Source organism: Lucilia cuprina, chromosome 3 (assembly GCF_022045245.1).
Source record: "Lucilia cuprina isolate Lc7/37 chromosome 3, ASM2204524v1, whole genome shotgun sequence".
NCBI lineage: Eukaryota > Metazoa > Arthropoda > Insecta > Diptera > Calliphoridae > Lucilia > Lucilia cuprina.
Window position 1 is genome coordinate 19,949,883 of NC_060951.1, and position 19,457 is coordinate 19,969,339.

Here is a 19,457-nt window from a genome sequence, read left to right on the forward strand (position 1 = left end):
GAGTGTTTTAGTTGAAAAATATATAACCCCACAAACACAAACTCTATCGTTTAAGAATTTTTATATTTTTTTTATATTAAATTTCGATATTTTATGTAATAATGATTTTAATTAGTTATTTTTATTAAATTTCAGTTAAACAATTCAAGAACGATTTTAATTAAAAATTATTTTAAATTTGAAATAAACTCGTTGTGTTTGCTGGGTTGGACCAATATTGACACTTGAAAATAATATTAAAAAAATAAATACAATTGAAAATGTCGTTTTTTTCTAAAAATGTTTTCAATATTTTTGTGGCAAAAACACAACTTTTAACAATGTTTATTGCTGAAGCAGGGGCTATTGGGCCATAGGAATTGTGTAAATGCTTGAAATAACGCTTAGTATAAAAGATTATTGTTAATTTCAATGCATCCCAAATGCAGTTTAAATACACCCTACACCACACTTTTGGAAACGGCATTTTGATTATATATTGAAGTTAGTAACACTTGCGTCAATGCAATGATGTTATCCGTCAATAAAATAAGACTTTAGAAGCGGTATATGCTATACAAGAATAGGATCTTTACAAAATTCGACTAAAAAAAATTTATATATACGAAAATGTTACTGTAAATTGTTATATTGAGCAGTACATTTATCAATTAAGTAAATACGAATCTCTTAAATATAATTCCTAGATTAAAAACTACTATATAACTTATTGCAACTTACTCGCAATGTGGTAGGGTATGATGTATTCGGATACATTTTGTACTTTCATATTTTTGTTATATTATGTAAACAAAAATAATAAGACTCATACAAGTGTATTAAATTCACACAGAACTTGTACATGTGTGAGAGTAATATTTCTTACTCTCAGTAACACTTCTATTTATTTTTCTATGGTTCAATAATTCTTAGTGCCTCAGTTCGGGTTTATACCCTTCACCTTCGTGAGAAGGGTATATATAAGTTTGTCATTCCGTTTGTAATTTCTATAATATAATTTTTCGACCCTATAAAGTATATATAATCTGGATCCTTATAGATAGCGGAGTCGATTAAGCCGTGTCCGTCTGTCTGTTGAGGACCGCAGATATCGGCGAGATCCGAATCTTCAATAATTCTATTAGACATGCTTTCGAGAAGATCGCTATTTAAAATCAGCGAAATCGGTCGGTAAATAACGGAGATATGAGCAAAAATCCGAGACAACCTCTGAAAATTTCACCAAAAAATTGTTACAAAAGCAACAACAACACTGTATATAGAAAAAGATGTACACGTGTGTGTGTATATGTATTTGGTTTTATTCAGCAAAAAAATATGAATTGCATTTTTTGTTAAAATAAAATAATTTTCCCTTTTGTTTTGCAAATATATTTTTTAATGAATAGAAAAAAGTATTTAAAACGTATTCAATTATATGATAGTAGATTGTGAGTTATTGTACAATAATTTTTATGCGAACAATGTAAGTTTAGAATTTAAAACTAACACAAATTTTTTCCAAGAGCTTTTTAAAACAATTTTTTTACGATAAACAAAAACAAAATCTACGTCTCGTCAATGTTTACCAACAATGAATACGAAAGTGTTGTTGTTTTACTCTTGCTTGTATACAGTTAAGAACAACAACGTATTGCTATTGTTAAGCGCATATAAGTGTATAGAAAACACACTGTCTATAGCTAAAGGTACGTTCACACCTATCAAATATTTGACGTTTTTTATCAAATATTTGTTGGCTGTAATGTGATCGGCACAGCCGAATATAGCACTCTTACTTGTTTTTAAATGTTTTAGTTGCTTATTTCAGATTTAACTTTGCACCAGGGTTTGTATTTAATCTGCTTTGTGATAACGACTTTTTGAATGTTTTTATAATTTTATTGAAAATTCTACTTGGGAAACTGATTTGTTATTAATTGAGTAAAATTAAAAAAAAAAAATTTACCCCTATCAAGACTTGTACTTCACCGAGTAGCAATAAATTTTCATTTATGTACATACATATTAGTATCAATTTAAGTTTTTGGTTTAATTTGTTTTTTTATCTCGATTAAATTTTTTTCAATTTGTCATACGAAATTTTGTTTGATTACTTTTATTGATTTTCGCAATGCCTTTAGTACGTAGTGTAGGGGATATTCCATCACAGGTAGAACAAGAGGATAATAATATGACATTTCCATTCGAAGAACAAGCTGGTGGAACTCAAACTCGACAACAAACTTGTAGAGAGGCTGTGGAGCGAATTAGTGTAGACAATGGTAGTGTACGTCGTATTGTAGACAAATCCTTAAGAGAATTTCGAAATGTCGGAAAATCTTCAACATAAAGATTTCAACAATTGTTGTTGATGTTGCTGTAGTTGACTAGGTAGTTTTGTACCACTCATCTAGATGGCACTTATATAAAAAATAGCACTTATATAAAAAAACTCCCTAGTCAACTACAACAACAGGCTGCAACAAATGGTCGTCGTTTTGTTAACGTTGATAAATTTCTAATACAAAGTAACAAATCTTCCCAGACATCGATTAATAATGGAAAGGGACCAGAACAAACGGATATTGAACCAAAGTCAAATAATTTAGAAAGGCAATCAAATAAAGCACCATCACCTTCAGTAAAGTCAACATCGTATTCACAAAAATCAACAGCATCTGCTTAATCCAGTATGGCAGTAGAAGCCTAAAGGAAGATTCGCCAGAGAAGACAAACTCTAAAGATGATATTGATGTTTGAAAACCAACTAATAAAACTAATGATATTGTAACAACGCCGCTTACAACCGTTGAAGGAACCGTAAGTGAAGTAGCAGAAATGTTAGAAGTGACCAGTGAATCGCCAAAAAAGTGGATAACTGGCGAAGAAGTTTTACAATTAGAAGATGTGGTCGATGCCGTTAGTGTCAATCATATAGAAGAAATTCAAGAGAAAGAGGAGAAGCTTCAACGTAATTGTAGTTTAGTAAGTTTACAGAGTAAACCCGAAAGTATAATAAAAACACATTTGGAAGATACACTACTAGTACTATCAAGGACCCAGTCGGCAAATTCTGTAGTTATAGAAGAAGATATAATACTAGTTTTGTGGTGGATGAAGTAGAAAACATCTCAAACACACACAAGAAGTAAGCAATATTATTGAGGATATCAAAGCTCAGGGTGATGGACCTCAATGTTGTTCGAAACCAAATTCACGATCCGTGCTAAATCTAAGATCTCAAGTACAGTATTATTTACCATTAAATCACGCTATTTGGAACAGGAATGTGTAATATTTAATTCCATTTCCGTATTTCCAACTCTCAAATCGGTGCCAGTTTCTCGGCATGGCCGGCTAATATCGCCGGTTTATTGACGACTACGCTGTTGTTTCTTTAAAAGAACTTTTGTCTACCCGTAAGGTGGTTATACGGAGAAATTTTGTACAGAGCTCCCGGCGGTTAACTTTAATGCTAACACTTTAATGAAAAGGCGGATAGGAAATGTAAATTATGAGCTTGAGGATGTTAGTGGGGGCTATACAAATATATACTTACCATTTGAAGGATATTTGGACCTAATTTTTTTAAATGTTTTAGTTGCTTATTTCAGATTAAACTCTGCACCAGGGTTTGTATTTAATCTGCTTTGTGATAGCGACTTTTCGAATGTTTTTATAATTTTATTGAAAATTCTACTTGGGAAACTGATTTGTTAGTAATTGAGTTAGCATTAACTTTTATTTTATTATTATTTTTTTTTTTTGTAAAATTGAAAAAAAAATTTTACCCCTATCAAGACTTGTACTTCACCGAGTAGCAATAAATTTTCATTTATGTACATACATATTAGTATCAATTTAAGTTTTTGGTTTAATTTGTTTTTTTATCTCGATTAAATTTTTTTCAATTTGTCATACGAAATTTTGTTTGATTACATGAAATAAATATTGCATTTGTTTGACACAACTTTATAAATATTTTATAACAAATATTTGGACCAAATATTTTACAGGTCTGAACGTAGCTTAAGCGCGTTTACAAAAACAAAAGAGTACCAAGCGCATAGGGATTGGGCACCCTTGGTTTGGATGCTGTTGGAATCATTGCGTTGTTATTTTTTGTTTTTCTGTGTTTTTCGTTATGTATGTTTAGATGTCTGTTGGTTTAGATGCCTTGTGTATTTTGTGTTTTATTTCGTTTAGCGTTGTTCTTCTTGTTCTTTTTGTTTAGCTTTTGATGTAATAATAATGTAGTCGGGAAAAAATTTAAAATTTATAAAAGATGTTTAAAATACACTGTGGTGAAGGGTATATAAGATTCGGCACAGCCGAATATAGCACTCTTACTTGTTTAAATAAGAAATTTTATTTTATTTTTTTGCATTAAAATAAAGAAATTGACATACATATGTATATGTAATTTTTTTCTTGAAACTGCGCTTAATGCAATTATTTAACAACCCTGTTACTAAAATTTTTTACTGTTTCGACTTATTTGTATTATATTTTTGCATAGTTAATTAAATGAGTTTCTGTCAATATGGGTCGTAAACATAATTATTATTTGCGCGAATTTTTCGTTGAAAATCTTGTGGAAAAAATAAGCAACTATTCAACTAATTTAAAAAGACATTTACAAAAAAAATCATAGCGAAATGTTTAAAAAGGTTGAAAAAATATTTAAAAGTAATGATGATGATCATGTCGAAACAAAAACAAATTTTTTTTTTCAACTGGTAGACGGAAGGTACTGAGTTCAACCCCAGTCTGTGTCGTCTTTTTATTTTTATTTTTTCATAAATATTCTATAAATAACTCTACTAAAAAACAACTTATTTTCAACCAAATAATATTGACTTACTTTTGGAACTTCTCAAACAAGAAAAAGTACTTTTCCTAGTAGAATTGTAAGTACTTAACTCGATGAGTTCTGGTGATTTTTCTAGTGAATTTGTAAGCAAATATTTTGCTGGGGAGCTCCATCGTTTCGGTAAGATACGCACAAAAGTTACACTTATTTAAATATGACTACTTTTAGGTATAAAATACTAAATTGTGGTATCCCAAAACCACAATTGGATGTAGTGACTCAATGGAATTCCACATACAACATGCTAAAATGTATTTTAGGATTGAAAAAATTTTGCCTAACCCATCTTTCAACTTCTGACTTACTGAGCAACAACCAGTGGATAACAATAGAAAACATTGTGTCTGTTTTACAGCCGGTACACGAGTTAACTCTAAAATTACAAAAATCCCAATTAGTTTTAGGATGAAGTTAATTTTTAAACTAAAAAATATAGACAGATAGCAGATAGTAAAAAACTCTTAGTTAAAATAGAATCTAGACAATCAATTTTGCTTGAGAATGATACCATTTATGCAGCATTATTTTTAGATCCTCGATTTAGACGTTTGTTAACGTCCACAAAAAAAGAAGCTGCAAAAAACATTTAAAACAACTCTTGCTGCAAATTCAAAACATGGAAAAGGTAGGTTACGTTTACTAATTCATAAAATTTAACAGCCTTATTCATAATAAAAAGTTGGCAGCAGTTTATACATCACAAACAACGAGCTGCTTGCTAGAATATTGGTTAGGCTTAGAATATTGTTAGCATGAAGTTTATTCATAATAAATTTTAAAATGTCAACTAAGTAGTTATATTACAACTCTGAAATTTTGCGATGCCATACTGAACTTAAAGAAATGGCAACATTATGTAAAAACAATCAACTCTGATTTTGACATTTACATTTGTGTTTTCCCCTCATATTGCAAAAATATATTTAAAATAATTAAAAAAAAAATTTAAATGAAATAAAATGGACAAACTACTAAAAGATCAGTGAATTGGGAACAAGAAGAAAAGGTAGGTTTAAATTATACCAGCACACATTAGTTTTTATACGGTGTATTTTTAGGATTTACTATCCTTGTATTGGACAAGTTGGAAGTTATTGAAAATGCAAGGATCGATACTAACACCAATAAAATAAAAAGAGAGGCTTGGAATACTGTACACAATTTATTTAATAAAGTTTCAAAAAAACAAAAGATCTATTGAGCAGATTCAGAACCAGTGGAGGAAAACAAAGTCCCTAGCAAAGACAAAAAATTCTGCCTATCTCCGGCAAACAAAGAAGACAGGTGGTGGTCCAGCTTCTAAGCCTCTAAATAGCGTCGAGGAAGAGCTAATTTGTCGATTACCTAAACATTTTGAAATCGACAAAAACATATATGATAGCAATTCAATAAATGTTGAAATACCCTTTAAAATTGATCAAATCTAATCCACAAGTGGAAATCAATTTCAGTAACGAAATTTTTGATTGCGAAGAAATTAATTTGGAAAATATAAAGCCAAAAAAAAAAAATACAAAAAGCGAAAAGTTCGATGAGAATTCCAAAAGAATAAAATTACCTGATGTCAGTATAAAACAAAAAGAATTGGAAATGAAATTTATGGAAGAAAACCAAAGAAAAATGAAATAATAAACTTACAATTAATTGAGGAACAAGGACTGAAGATGGAAAAATTAAAACTAGAAATTGAAAAGTTAAAGAAATTTCAATATCGAAGTATTTCAGACGATTTTTAAAAGTTCAACCACTTATTAAAAGATGCCAAATTTTATTAGGTGCCAGTCCCTACATTTTTTTTTTTTTTTTTTTTGATTAAAGCACATGCCAAAAAAAATGTTTAATCCAAAGATCAAAGTATATTTTTCCAAAGGATTGATGGAGAAAACTAACTTCATATGATGTAAATATTGTAAAGAGTCCGAGTCAAGATTAAGAGACGCTTAATCAATCCTTTAGAAAGGTATACTTTGGTTTCTGGGATAAAGATTTTTTAAGATTTTATTGATCTTTGTAATTTTTTTATAATGAAAATTCGAATTAACGAGTAGTGTTCCGCTTTTCGAATATTAAACATGGATTTATATTATTTTTTATTAATCGTAAACAAATATTTCGTTTTAGAAAATATTATTTTCCACAAAGTACAAATTTATGAATTGTTGAATTAGTTTTAATTATTTGTTTTTAATAAAATTAAATTAATAAAATAAATTATTTTTGTATATCCATATTATTATAAAATTCAATACAACCAAGGAAGAATTTGTTCTAAAAAAGGAAGTTGTGTAACGGCTGCAAGTATAACCAGTTTCAGAACAGTTCTAAAGATGGTTCATAACATCTCTAAAGCTTCCCTAGCACTAGTTCTGGGTGGGAAAATTCGAAACAAAATCAAAGATTTAAGAACTGTTCCTAATATAGAGTATCGAATCTATCTTTTCATTTTCAACATCATTCTGATAAGTTTGATGATTTTCTTTTTCAGTATAAAAAGGTTCTTCAGTATCATCTATAAAATAAACTACATGCTAAATTTTTATTATGAATAAGACTGTAATTATTTCCTAATTTATGCCAATGCATAAACTGATATACATACATATGTATTTAAATTTTTATAAAACATAGGAAAACAATGAAACACCAGAAGAAACGGAATAACTTGTTATTGACGTAGTAGTATGGAAATCTCTTCTTCTTTAAAACGCCCTTAAGTCAAGCATAACTTAAAAAAGGTCAGAGGTGTTAAGGATGTCTTAAGTAGTCTTCATAAGCAAAGGTCTCAACTTTTTGCAAAATTCCAGGTCTTAATATTAAGACCGAAAAAAATAATTTTTATTTCTGCTCAAAAAAGTAAAAGTCGACAAATAACTTTTATTTCTGCTCGAAAAAATAAAAGTCAAGAAATAACTTTTATTTCTGCTAAAAAAAATATAATTATTTTGTGACTTTTATGATAAAAGTCATAACAGTTATTTTTAAAAAAAATAATTTTTAACATACTGGTGTAGAATATCATATGGTCGGCGTTGCCCGACTATACATTCATACATGTTTTAGCATTTTTTGGTTGCCCTGGTAATGAGTTATGTGCGTTTAAGCGTTTTTATGTAGAAGACCTTGAATGGTAGCCATGGCCAAATTTGAAGATTGCCAGTATTTATTTATCAAGAGTAGTATCCTCAGATTCTATCTTCAAAAGGCTGGACATAGGAGGAATAACCTAGACACATGTAATGGGACCAATATATTATGGCCCCCTTTTAATGAGGAACGCACAAGATTCCGATGTATCGATATTGTAGCAGTAATAACGAGACACTGGGTGCTAGGCAAATATGCAAGTAGGGTTACTACAGGGGAACGGATGAAACGGTATACCATCCTTTCTACGAATGTCCTGCTTTATTCGGTAAAAGAAGCCATTTTCTTGTCAGTTACTTTATATCTAACCTTGGTGAGATTTTTGGATCTAAGCTTATTGATATCCTGATATTTCTCACCGCTTCAGGCTAATACTATGTAATACTATATCTGACGAGTGTAATGGTACGGTCATAACTATGGATGCCAATCCCGAAAATCCCGGAATTTTTCAAAATAAATCTCGGTATTTGCTTCAAAAAAATTGATTTTATTATCTCTTTTAAGCCGTAATTTTCATAAATTTGCAAATTACGATCTTATTTTATTTCTGATTTATGCAAAACAAAATTCAGCTTAGCTAGTTTTAAACATATTTGAAAGTTTTTTTTAAGTGGAATGATTCCATGCTCATGTACATATAAATTGATTTATTCATTTCGTTTTTAACACATCGAAATGTCTGTAAGTTTTCAACTTACAGACATTTCGATGTGTTAAAAACGCGAGTTAGAAGAGCTGCAAATTTTGACAAAAAATGAGACCAGAAGACCTAATAGGACCTCGTCCGAAAAAATCTAGTATCAATCAGGGATGGCAAAGTTGGTACGATGATACTTTTTTGATACTATTTGATGTGCAAAAGTACCGTGATACTCCCGAGTCTTATTTGATACTTTCAGGGCTACAATCTCAATATCCGATTATCGTTTAACCGGTAGTAAATTTGTCTGGTAAAATAATTTTTTTACCCTATACAACTTTAGTGGTATATGAATATTACTTCATATTCTCCATCACATCTGGAATCTGAGATATTATGCCCTGAGTTTTGAGAAAACGCGACATGAGTGCTTTAAATATAACATTTTACAAAGTACAATTTCGTGGTAATATTTGTATTTTCATCAAATTATATCAAAGGTATTAACATTGAAGGACGGACACCATATCAACATATAACGCCCATTCCAACTTTAAAATGTATAAACACATTTCAGAAATTACAAACTTTTAGCAAAAAAAAAAATAAAATTTTAATACTTTGGATTGTAAGAAAGCTTTAACTGAATACTCTCCCAGAGGCAAGGTTCACATAATATGGGTACCAGCCCACTCGGGAGTAGTCTGTAACGAAAGAGCGAATGTAATAGTTTTAAAGGGAAGGGGGCTCAAGGCAGTTACACTGACAAACGCAAAACCATTTGACGCAACAAAAGCTGAACTAAAATATGGGTGATAGAATCCCATAAGACCTAATGAAACAGTGGGTATAACCACGCTAATCCTATGGGGTATCCCTGATGATAGCAAGACAAAAAATCTCCTCAAAAATAGCAAGTCTGAAGTTAGTATAATAGTACGTGTTCTGAGTGGACACACAGGATTACGAACACATTTATGCAAAATTGGACGTGTGGATTCAGACGTATGGAGAGCATGTGGAGAGGACACTGAAACTCTGGAGCACTTTCTTTGCCATTGCCTGGCATTCGTCGAAGATAGATCCAAGTATCTTGGAAGTGATGTTATTCCGGAAATAACATTCCTGACTAACACAGTTCAGTTATTTTTTTCATGATAAAGAGCGCACAACAGGCCCGATTGTGGCCTAGGTGCATTTTTTCGGATTTGATGTAGTACACATCGTCCTATCAACCGAACCTAAGTATTTTGAGATCCAAAACAGTACTCTCTGAAATATTTGTTGATACTGAAACAAAATCTCTTTTTCCATCCTTGGCATCAATATCTTACAATATCTTGATGGTGGGTATTCCTTTATTAACAGTCGAATACAAGTATTAATTATCAAGATACAAATCTGAGTAATGCCAGTAAAGGCAGATTAGCTTGTTCTGAATGTACATAAAATTGTCAATAAATAGTACGATTATATTATTTTGAAAAACTAATATATATTTATGTAAAATTCCAAATTTTTTCAGAGAAAATTTTGGAAATTGATGTTCGGATAATTGAATTCGGTTTTGTTATAATTATTAGTTCGCATGGAAGAGTATGAGATTATAAAAACTGCTTACGTTCGATTTCAGAACTTGATATTTATTATAACCTACACCACTTTTGTGAGGAGGGTAAATTGTGCTGATGTTGGTAACGCACAATAATATTGGTCCTATACCCATTTAGAGTATACCAGTCGGTTTAGAAACATTTATGAGTCGATTTAGCTAGGTCCGTCCGCCTGGCCGTTCGTCCATGTAAACATTGTATGGGTCGCAATTTTGAAGATAATTTAATGAAATTTACATGTACATGATCTTCTATTGTCCCAGCGACGAGGCATATTGAAAATGGTTAAGATCAGTTCATTATTTCACTTAGCCCCTATACAACTGAATCCCTGAATAGGGCTTGTAAACATTGTGATCAAACTATAGGTCGCACAAGGCACATGATTATTTATGGTTCCGGAGACGAAGTTTATTGAAAATTAACATCGGTCCATTATTTCACCTAGTCCCATACAACTGAACACGCCAAAAAGTCCTTTTAGTTCATAATTATGTTTAATATACTCGTATTTCGACAAAAAACTGCAAAACCAAGTTCCGTACTAGACTTTATCATACTGATGATTTTATTAATATAGGCCTGCATTTGCCTTTTGTTTTGCAAATATATTTTTTAATGAATAGAAAAAAGTATTTAAAACGTTTTCAATTATATGATAGTAGATTGTGAGTTATTGTACAATAATTTTTATGCGAATAATGTAAGTTTGAAATTTAAAACTAACACAAATTTTTTCCAAGTGCTTTTTAAAACAATTTTTTTACGATAAACAAAAACAAAATCTACGTCTCGTCAATGTTTAGCAGCAATGAATACGAAAGTGTTGTTGTTTTACTCTTGATTGTATACAGTTAAGAACAAAAACAACGTATTGCTAGTGTTAAGCGCATATAAGTGTATAGAAAACACACTTGTTAAATTCACAATCGATATTGTAGCGTTGTATGCGTTGTATGTCAGCAGCTGCTACAATAGTTATTACAATGTTGTTGGTATTTTCTATGCAAAAGCTCTATACAACTCATACGACAATTTTTCATATGTTTTTAGAATGTTGTAAGAAATTTTAGTGTTGCCAATTGTTTATTTCAACATATAAACAAAAATTCAAACGATTTTAGGATAAAAACAATAAAGTGGTAACACTGAAATCAAAAACAAACAGCTGTTTAGAAAAACAAATAAACTAAAATTTTATTAAAAACAGTTTATTTATTAGTTTAAAATGAGGAATAAAGAAAACAAAAGAATTGAAAATTCAAAGAAATTAATTTGGATTATTTCGCATATTTAATTAATTTAATATTTTTTGATTTTTTATCTTTTGACATTGTTATGTGTATTTGTTTTGATTTTTTTATAGAGAACATAAACTTATGACTTGCTGCAAAGATCTGTTCACAATCACTGTTACTACACTTTAGTAGGTACAATATACAACTTGAATTAAACAACTGTCTATAGCTAAGCGCATTTACAAAAACAAAAGAGTACCAAGTGCATAGGGCTTGGTCACCCTTGGTTTGGATGCTGTTGGCGTCATTGCGTTGTTATTTTTGTTTTTCTGTGTTTTTCGTTATGTATGTTTAGATGTCTGTTGGTTTAGATGCCTTGTGTATTTTGTGTTTTATTTCGTTTATTGTTGTTGGTGTTCTTTTTGTTTAGTTTTTGATGTAATAATAATGTAGTCGGGAAAAGATTTAAAATTTATAAAAGATGTTTAAAATACACTGTGGTGAAGGGTATATAAGATTCGGCACAGCCGAATATAGCACTCTGACTTGTTTAATACTCTATTTGAATTTATCAACTATAGGTGAATCTTAACATCTTTAAAAACTCAGTTGCTAAACATTATGCAAACATTAATAAATAAACCCCGCAGTTTGATATATGTATAAAGTTTATTTTCTAGGATATAGTGTATTAAGGTGCGGTACAAAAATAAGGTCTAAATTACTTAGATAATCTAAAGTAACGACTTAATTCGCCTGTGCATTATTTTAATATTTGAAATAAAAATTCGGCCAAATAAGTACCACGTAGACTCCTCGAAAAACTGCTGGAATGTTAGGATTTTAGTGTTTGTAAAATACTAGTTTTTTTCTTCATTCTTTACGTACGGGCTCGTTTTGTGGAAAATGTAAAGTTAAAACGTGCCTTCTACAATTAATGTCTTCATATGCTTAATGTACAAATTGAGTTCGTTTTCATATCTCACGTAATATACATAGTTGTTGTTGCACGAATGTTTACTATTTGAACTACATTTCATTAGAATGTGTGTTAACAAGACAGTAACATCATGTAGTTCATGATCATAGAAAAACAATTTCAAATAATTCTTATGTCAGTAATTGTATCTGAATTTAGTATTTCACACATAGAAAGGCACTAATGCACATTAAAGGCCATAATATAGATTTGGATTGTAGGCCAAAGGTTTATATAATTTGTATAAAAATGGTTTATTATTCGTCAATCATTCATTACTAGTTTTCTGATTACAAAACTTGTGTAATATTCATAGAAATATTATCACAGCTTTACCAAGTGTTCAAGGTAAATAAATAACTTGGATTGTGTCACAATTTGACAATTGATATAAAATGTGTTTATTCCAAAAAATATATTAACCGTTCTTTTTTCAAACCCCACTGGTTTCGAATAGTTTTTATTTATATCCTCTACCACTATCAGTGTTGATAGAGTATATATAACTTTGTCATTCCGTGTGTAACACCAAGATACATCAACTGAGACCCAACAGATTATATATGTTCTGGGTCCTTAAGACATTCAGAGTCAACTTATATATGTCCGTCTGTCTGGTTAAAACTAAGCTAAAGAAACAATGAAAATATTCATTGTTGTCTTAAGCAGTTTGGTATTGAAAATCATCAAAATCGGTTGACAATCTAAAAAGCTATGAATAAAAATTTCAGACTATCTCGGAAAAAAATCGCTTTTTATTCTTTAGAAGATTTCTCAGAAACTACCAAGGATAATTCGATTCGAAGTTTGTCATAAACTATTTTTTCACTCAATTATGTTAAAAATCATAATAATCGAAGCAAAATTTCTCATATCCCCATACAAAGGAATATATAAATAAAAATTGTATATCTATAATACAATATGGACAGAAATCATAATAAAATCGTATATTTGTATCGGGCCACAATAGATCCATTATAAGACCCACTACCGAAAATAACTTAAACGAGCATATTTCATTGAAAAATAAAGGTATAGAAATAAAATGTGTATACTAGAGTGCTCCAAGCTTGTATGAAGGAAAAACATAGGCCAAGGCCGTTTAAGGGTTAGTACATTTTTTTCACTATTATTGTAAATATCGGTTGTTAATAAATAAATTTCTTAAGTTTTATGATAATCTACCTAAAAATAGAAACAATTTCGACTAGTTTCCATCAAAAATTGCAAATATTACAAAACTTGACCTTTGAACTTTCAAGTTTATGGGTTAATGGCGTCCAAATTGCATGAAACTCTTGATTTTTATTTAGAAATATGTGGACTAATAAATTTTTCAAAAGGTTCCATTTAAAATACACAACAATATAATAAAAAGGCTAATTTTGCAAAATATTACATAAAAATGTTTTTTTCTCGAAATCCGCTGAATTCAAATTGCAGGTACAGGCAAACTATAAGAGGTATTGACCTAATTTTTTTACTGTTTTATTCCATAATCTGTTGTCCATAAATCGCTATGAGTTCTCCCAAAAATATTGAAATTTGTTTAACAAAGTATCAAAAAAACTAAAATTTGAATTTTGAAACCACCGTTAAAAATATCAAACTTTTTCGACCATAGCTGAGAACAGGCTTACGTTATTCTATAAGGGCAAAAACTCATATTCAAGTAACTATATAAGTATTTTAAGTAATACAATTGTTTTATTAGAATATATTCAAAAATATGTTTATTTTTTATCACATTTCGAATTCAAGTGCTCTGAGACACGATAATGGCCTGGGGAATTTTTAATAACTTTCACATTTTTCAACCAATTTTTGTGTTTTTTACCTTTTTGTAACGCTAATTCTGTATACATTACGATTCTTTGACAACAAAATTCAAAACAAATTGTTTAATGACAAAACTTTTGTGAAAACTGAAAAATTGCATATTTTCCCCTTGTAAATGCATCTTCCAACTTCAGAGCCGTTGCGCACCAGTTAACGTAGTCCTATTGACCTAATTTTTTGCACGACTTATTTTTATAACCCGTAGAACAATTTTAGGGGGCATCAATGACTTTACAATTTTTTTTTCCGAATCGGTCCATAATTGGTTACAACTTCCACATAGAACCATATCCGAAAATATAATCAAAGTTATCCGACATAAATGTATGTACATATAATTCATTATACAGTACATAATAGGACCACTTATACGCATATATACTTTCATTGAATTATAAAGTTATCGGGATAAAGTTCGACTTGGGTATGTTATGTGAAAACCATTATACACATTTTTTTCTCGATCGGTCCGAAATTCACTTAAACTCACATATTTCATTGATTCCCAGCAAAACATCTGAAATTTTTGGTAATAGCCAGTAGTTATTTCATATATTACTTGGTAATCATTCACATTATTTCATTTAGCTGAATAGGTTATTACTGGTAAAGAACAAAACAATTTGGATTTGTTATGGCTCAATTTTCTAGGTCGTTCATTTAACAAACAGGGGGTTCGAGCCCTGCTGGATACCTTTTATTTTTTTTTCAAAATGGCATTCATTTATATATTTTTGTAAAAAGCCGTTCTTAAAATTACAAGAAGCAGCATGTTAATGGAGCATCGAGTAAGCGGCTGGAGTGAGAAACATAGGAAACAACTGAATGCCTGGGTCCAAATCCCGGCAGAAGAATTTTTTAATTTTTTGTTTTCTACATACAAAGTCGGCCCAAAATAACTAGCTATCACATAACATATCTGTAGGTTTATTTGTAATCAAATTAGTAACCATTTATTAATTTGTTTAAAGTAGGTACATATTATTTGAACATCGTCGAACAAAAATAATTAGTTATTCACCCCAAAAGTAATTAGTGATTCCAATATTACTTTCTAGATTACTAGGTAATGAAAAGTTTTGCTAGGTTAATTAAGCTATTGTGATAAAATTCGGCACAATTTTTATACCCTTCACCTTCGTGAGAAGGGTATATATAAGTTTGTCATTCCGTTTGTAATTTCTATAATATAATTTTCCGACCCTATAAAGTATATATATTCTGGATCCTTATAGATAGCGGAGTCGATTAAGCCATGTCCATCTGTAAACAGCAAAATCGGTCGGTAAATAACGGAGATATGAGCAAAAATCCGAGACAACCTCTGAAAATTTCATCAAAAAATTGTTAAAAAAAAGCAACAACAACACTGTATATAGAAAAAGATGTACACGTGTGTGTGCAGATGTATTTGGTTTTATTCAGCTGTGTATTTTTTTATGTTTGGAATACAAACATACAAAAAAATACACAGCAAAAAAATATGATTTGCATTTTTTGTTAAAATAAAATAATTTTCCCTTTTGTTTTGCAAATATATTTTTTAATGAATAGAAAAACAGGCTGCAACAAATGGTCGTCGTTTTGTTAACGTTGATAAATTTCTAATACAAAGTAACAAATCTTCCCAGACATCGATTAATAATGGAAAGGGACCAGAACAAACGGATATTGAACCAAAGTCAAATAATTTAGAAAGGCAATCAAATAAAGCACCAACACCTTCAGTAAAGTCAATATCGTATTCACAAAAATCAACAGCATCTGCTTAATCCAGTATGGCAGTAGAAGCCTAAAGGAAGATTCGCCAGAGAAGACAAACTCTAAAGATGATATTGATGTTTGAAAACCAGCTAATAAAACTAATGATATTGTAACAACGCCGCTTACAACCGTTGAAGGAACCGTAAGTGAAGTAGCAGAAATGATAGAAGTGACCAGTGAATCGCCAAAAAAGTGGATAACTGGCGAAGAAGTTTTACAATTAGAAGATGTGGTCGATGCCGTTAGTGTCAATCATATAGAAGAAATTCAAGAGAAAGAGGAGAAGCTTCAACGTAATTGTAGTTTAGTAAGTTTGCAGAGTAAAACCGAAAGTATAAAAAACACATTTGGAAGATACACTACCAGTACTATCAAGGACCCAGTCGGCAAATTCTGTAGTTATAGAAGAAGATATAATACTAGTTTTGTGGTGGATGAAGTAGAAAACATCTCAAACACACACAAGAAGTAAGCAATATTATTGAGGATACCAAAGCTCAGGGTGATGGACCTCAATGTTGTTCGAAACCAAATTCATCTACCATAGAAGAAATCAAAGCTTTACCCCGACGAAATTCTATGGTTAAATTAATCGAGTCACTTTATGAAAGACCTCTCTCCAAACATGACTATATATATAATACCACCGAAACTAGTTCTCAGTCTAGTGTTCAATTGAATAGTAGTACTGGTTCTTCATCTATACCCCTTAAAGCATTACATGCACCACTTAAGCAAAAGTCGCAATCAATCAACATGGTACAGACTGAACTGCATCCAGCCACTTTACTACGATTTGAAAAACTTCGTGAGGCCATAATGAAAACATTCGATCAACTAGACTCTTCGAATTGGGAGGTGGTGATGGTAGGTCTCAAGAATATGGTTAGACTAATTATATATCATCCCGAAAATTTAGATCCACATATGCATATAATATGTATACAATTGACACGATCCGTGCAAAATCTAAGATCTCAAGTACAGTATTATTTACCATTAAATCACGCTATTTGGAACAGGAATGTGTAATATTTAATTCCATTTCCGTATTTCCAACTCTCAAATCGGTGCCAGTTTCTCGGCATGGCCGGCTAATATCGCCGGTTTATTGACGACTACGCTGTTGTTTCTTTAAAAGAACTTTTGTCTACCCGTAAGGTGGTTATACGGAGAAATTTTGTACAGAGCTCCCGGCGGTTAACTTTAATGCTAACACTTTAATGAAAAGGCGGATAGGAAATGTAAATTATGAGCTTGAGGATGTTAGTGGGGGCTATACAAATATATACTTACCATTTGAAGGATATTTGGACCTAATTTTTATACCCTTCACCTTCGTGAGAAGGGTATATATAAGTTTGTCATTCCGTTTGTAATTTCTATAATATAATTTTCCGACCCAATAAAGTATATATATTCTTGATCCTTATAGATAGCGGAGTCGATTAAGCCATGTCCGTCTGTCTGTCTGTTGAAATCAGTTTTTAGAGGACCCCAGATATAGGCGAGATCCGAATCTTCAATAATTCTATTAGACATGCTTTCGAGAAGATCGCTATTTAAAATCAGCAAAATCGGTCGGTAAATAAAGGAGATATGAGCAAAAATCCGAGACAACCTCTGAAAATTTCATCAAAAAATTGTTAAAAAAGCAACAAAAACACTGTACATAGAAAAAGATGTACACGTGTGTGTGTAGATGTATTTGGTTTTATTCAGCTGTGTATTTTTTTGTATGTTTGGAATCCAAACATACAAAAAATACACAGCAAAAAAATATGATTTGCATTTTTTGTTAAAATAATTTTCCCTTTTGTTTTGCAAATATATTTTTTAATGAATAGAAAAAAGTATTTAAAACGTTTTCAATTATATGAGAGTGAGTTATTGTACAATAATTTTTATGCGAATAATGTAAGTTTGAAATTTAAAACTAAAACAAATTTTTTCCAAGTGCTTTTTAAAACAATTTTTTTACGATAAACTAAAACAAAATCTACGTCTCGTCAATGTTTACCAGCAATGAATAGAAAATGTTGTTGTTTTTCTCTTGCTTGTATACTGTTAAGAACAACAACAACGTTTTGCTAGTGTTAAGGGCATATAAGTGTATAGAAAACACACTGTCTATAGCTAAGCGCATTTACAAACACAAAAGAGTACCAAGCTCATAGGGCTTTGTCACCCTTAGTTTGGATGCTGTTTGCGTTGTTATTTTTGTTTTTCTGTGTTTTTCGTTATGTATGTTTAGATGTCTGTTGGTTTAGATGCCTTGTGTATTTTGTGTTTTATTTCGTTTAGCGTTGTTGTTGTTCTTTTTGTTTAGCTTTTGATGTAATAATAATGTAGTCGGGAAAAAATTTAAAATTTATAAAAGATATTTAAAATACCCTATGGTGAAGGGTATAAAAGATTCGGCACAGCCGAATATAGCACTCTTACTTGTTATACCCTACACCACTTTGGTGGGGAGGGTATATTGGGTTTTTGCTGATGTTTGTAACATACAAAAATATTCGTCCTATACCCACATTAAAGTATACCAATCGGCTTAGAATCATTCTCAGAGTCGATAAGTTATGTCCGTCCGTCCGTCTGGCTGTCCATGTAAAACTTGTGCGCAAGGTACAGACCGCAATTTTCAAGATAATTGGATGAAATTTGGCACACACGCTTCTTTTGGCCCAAGGATGAAAATGGTTAAAATGGTTAAAATCGGTCCATTATTTCGACTAGCCCCCATACAACCGTACCTCCCTAAATATGGCCTTTTGGCTTATAATTAATTTAAATGATCCATTATGCTAACAAAAGTCGACAAAACTTAGTTCTATAGAACTTTAAATGACACTACCGATTTTTGTAATGATCGGGCTTCATTTGACCCTCTCCCCCATACAAACTCCCCTTCAGAAAATGACTTAAAGGTTAAAATTCACTTACAAACACTAATAACACATTTAAATTCTACATAAAGAATATTGAAGAAGACTTAACTCCCCCTACCAACATTTTTAGGGATAGGGCCATATTTTGCCCTACTCCCCTTTAAGCCCTCTTAAAAAATTCTCTTTTTTGCCAAAAAAAAGTAAAAATATTCCGAAATAAAGTTAAAAAAAAAATAAACCAAATGCTTTATTTTTTTAAATAATCCCCTTTTTTAACATACATACTGACTGGTGTAGGGTATCATATGGTCTCTACGCCCGACTATACATTCATACTTTTTTGTTTTTATATATATGAAAATAAGTCACATTTCCGAAAATTACATAAACGCATAGTTTTCATTAAGTTATATCGCAATTGGGGTAAAATTCGACTTAAATTTGTTTTATCATATGTATTTTTTTAAACTAGGTCCATAATTGATTAC

The 19,457-nt window shown here is 30.8% G+C and overlaps 1 pseudogene; it reads left to right on the forward strand.

The window, feature by feature from the left end:
- The first annotated feature begins 2,113 nt into the window (after positions 1-2,113).
- On the forward strand, positions 2,114-17,498 carry LOC124418969 (annotated as a pseudogene).
- The last annotated feature ends 1,959 nt before the right edge of the window (positions 17,499-19,457 follow it).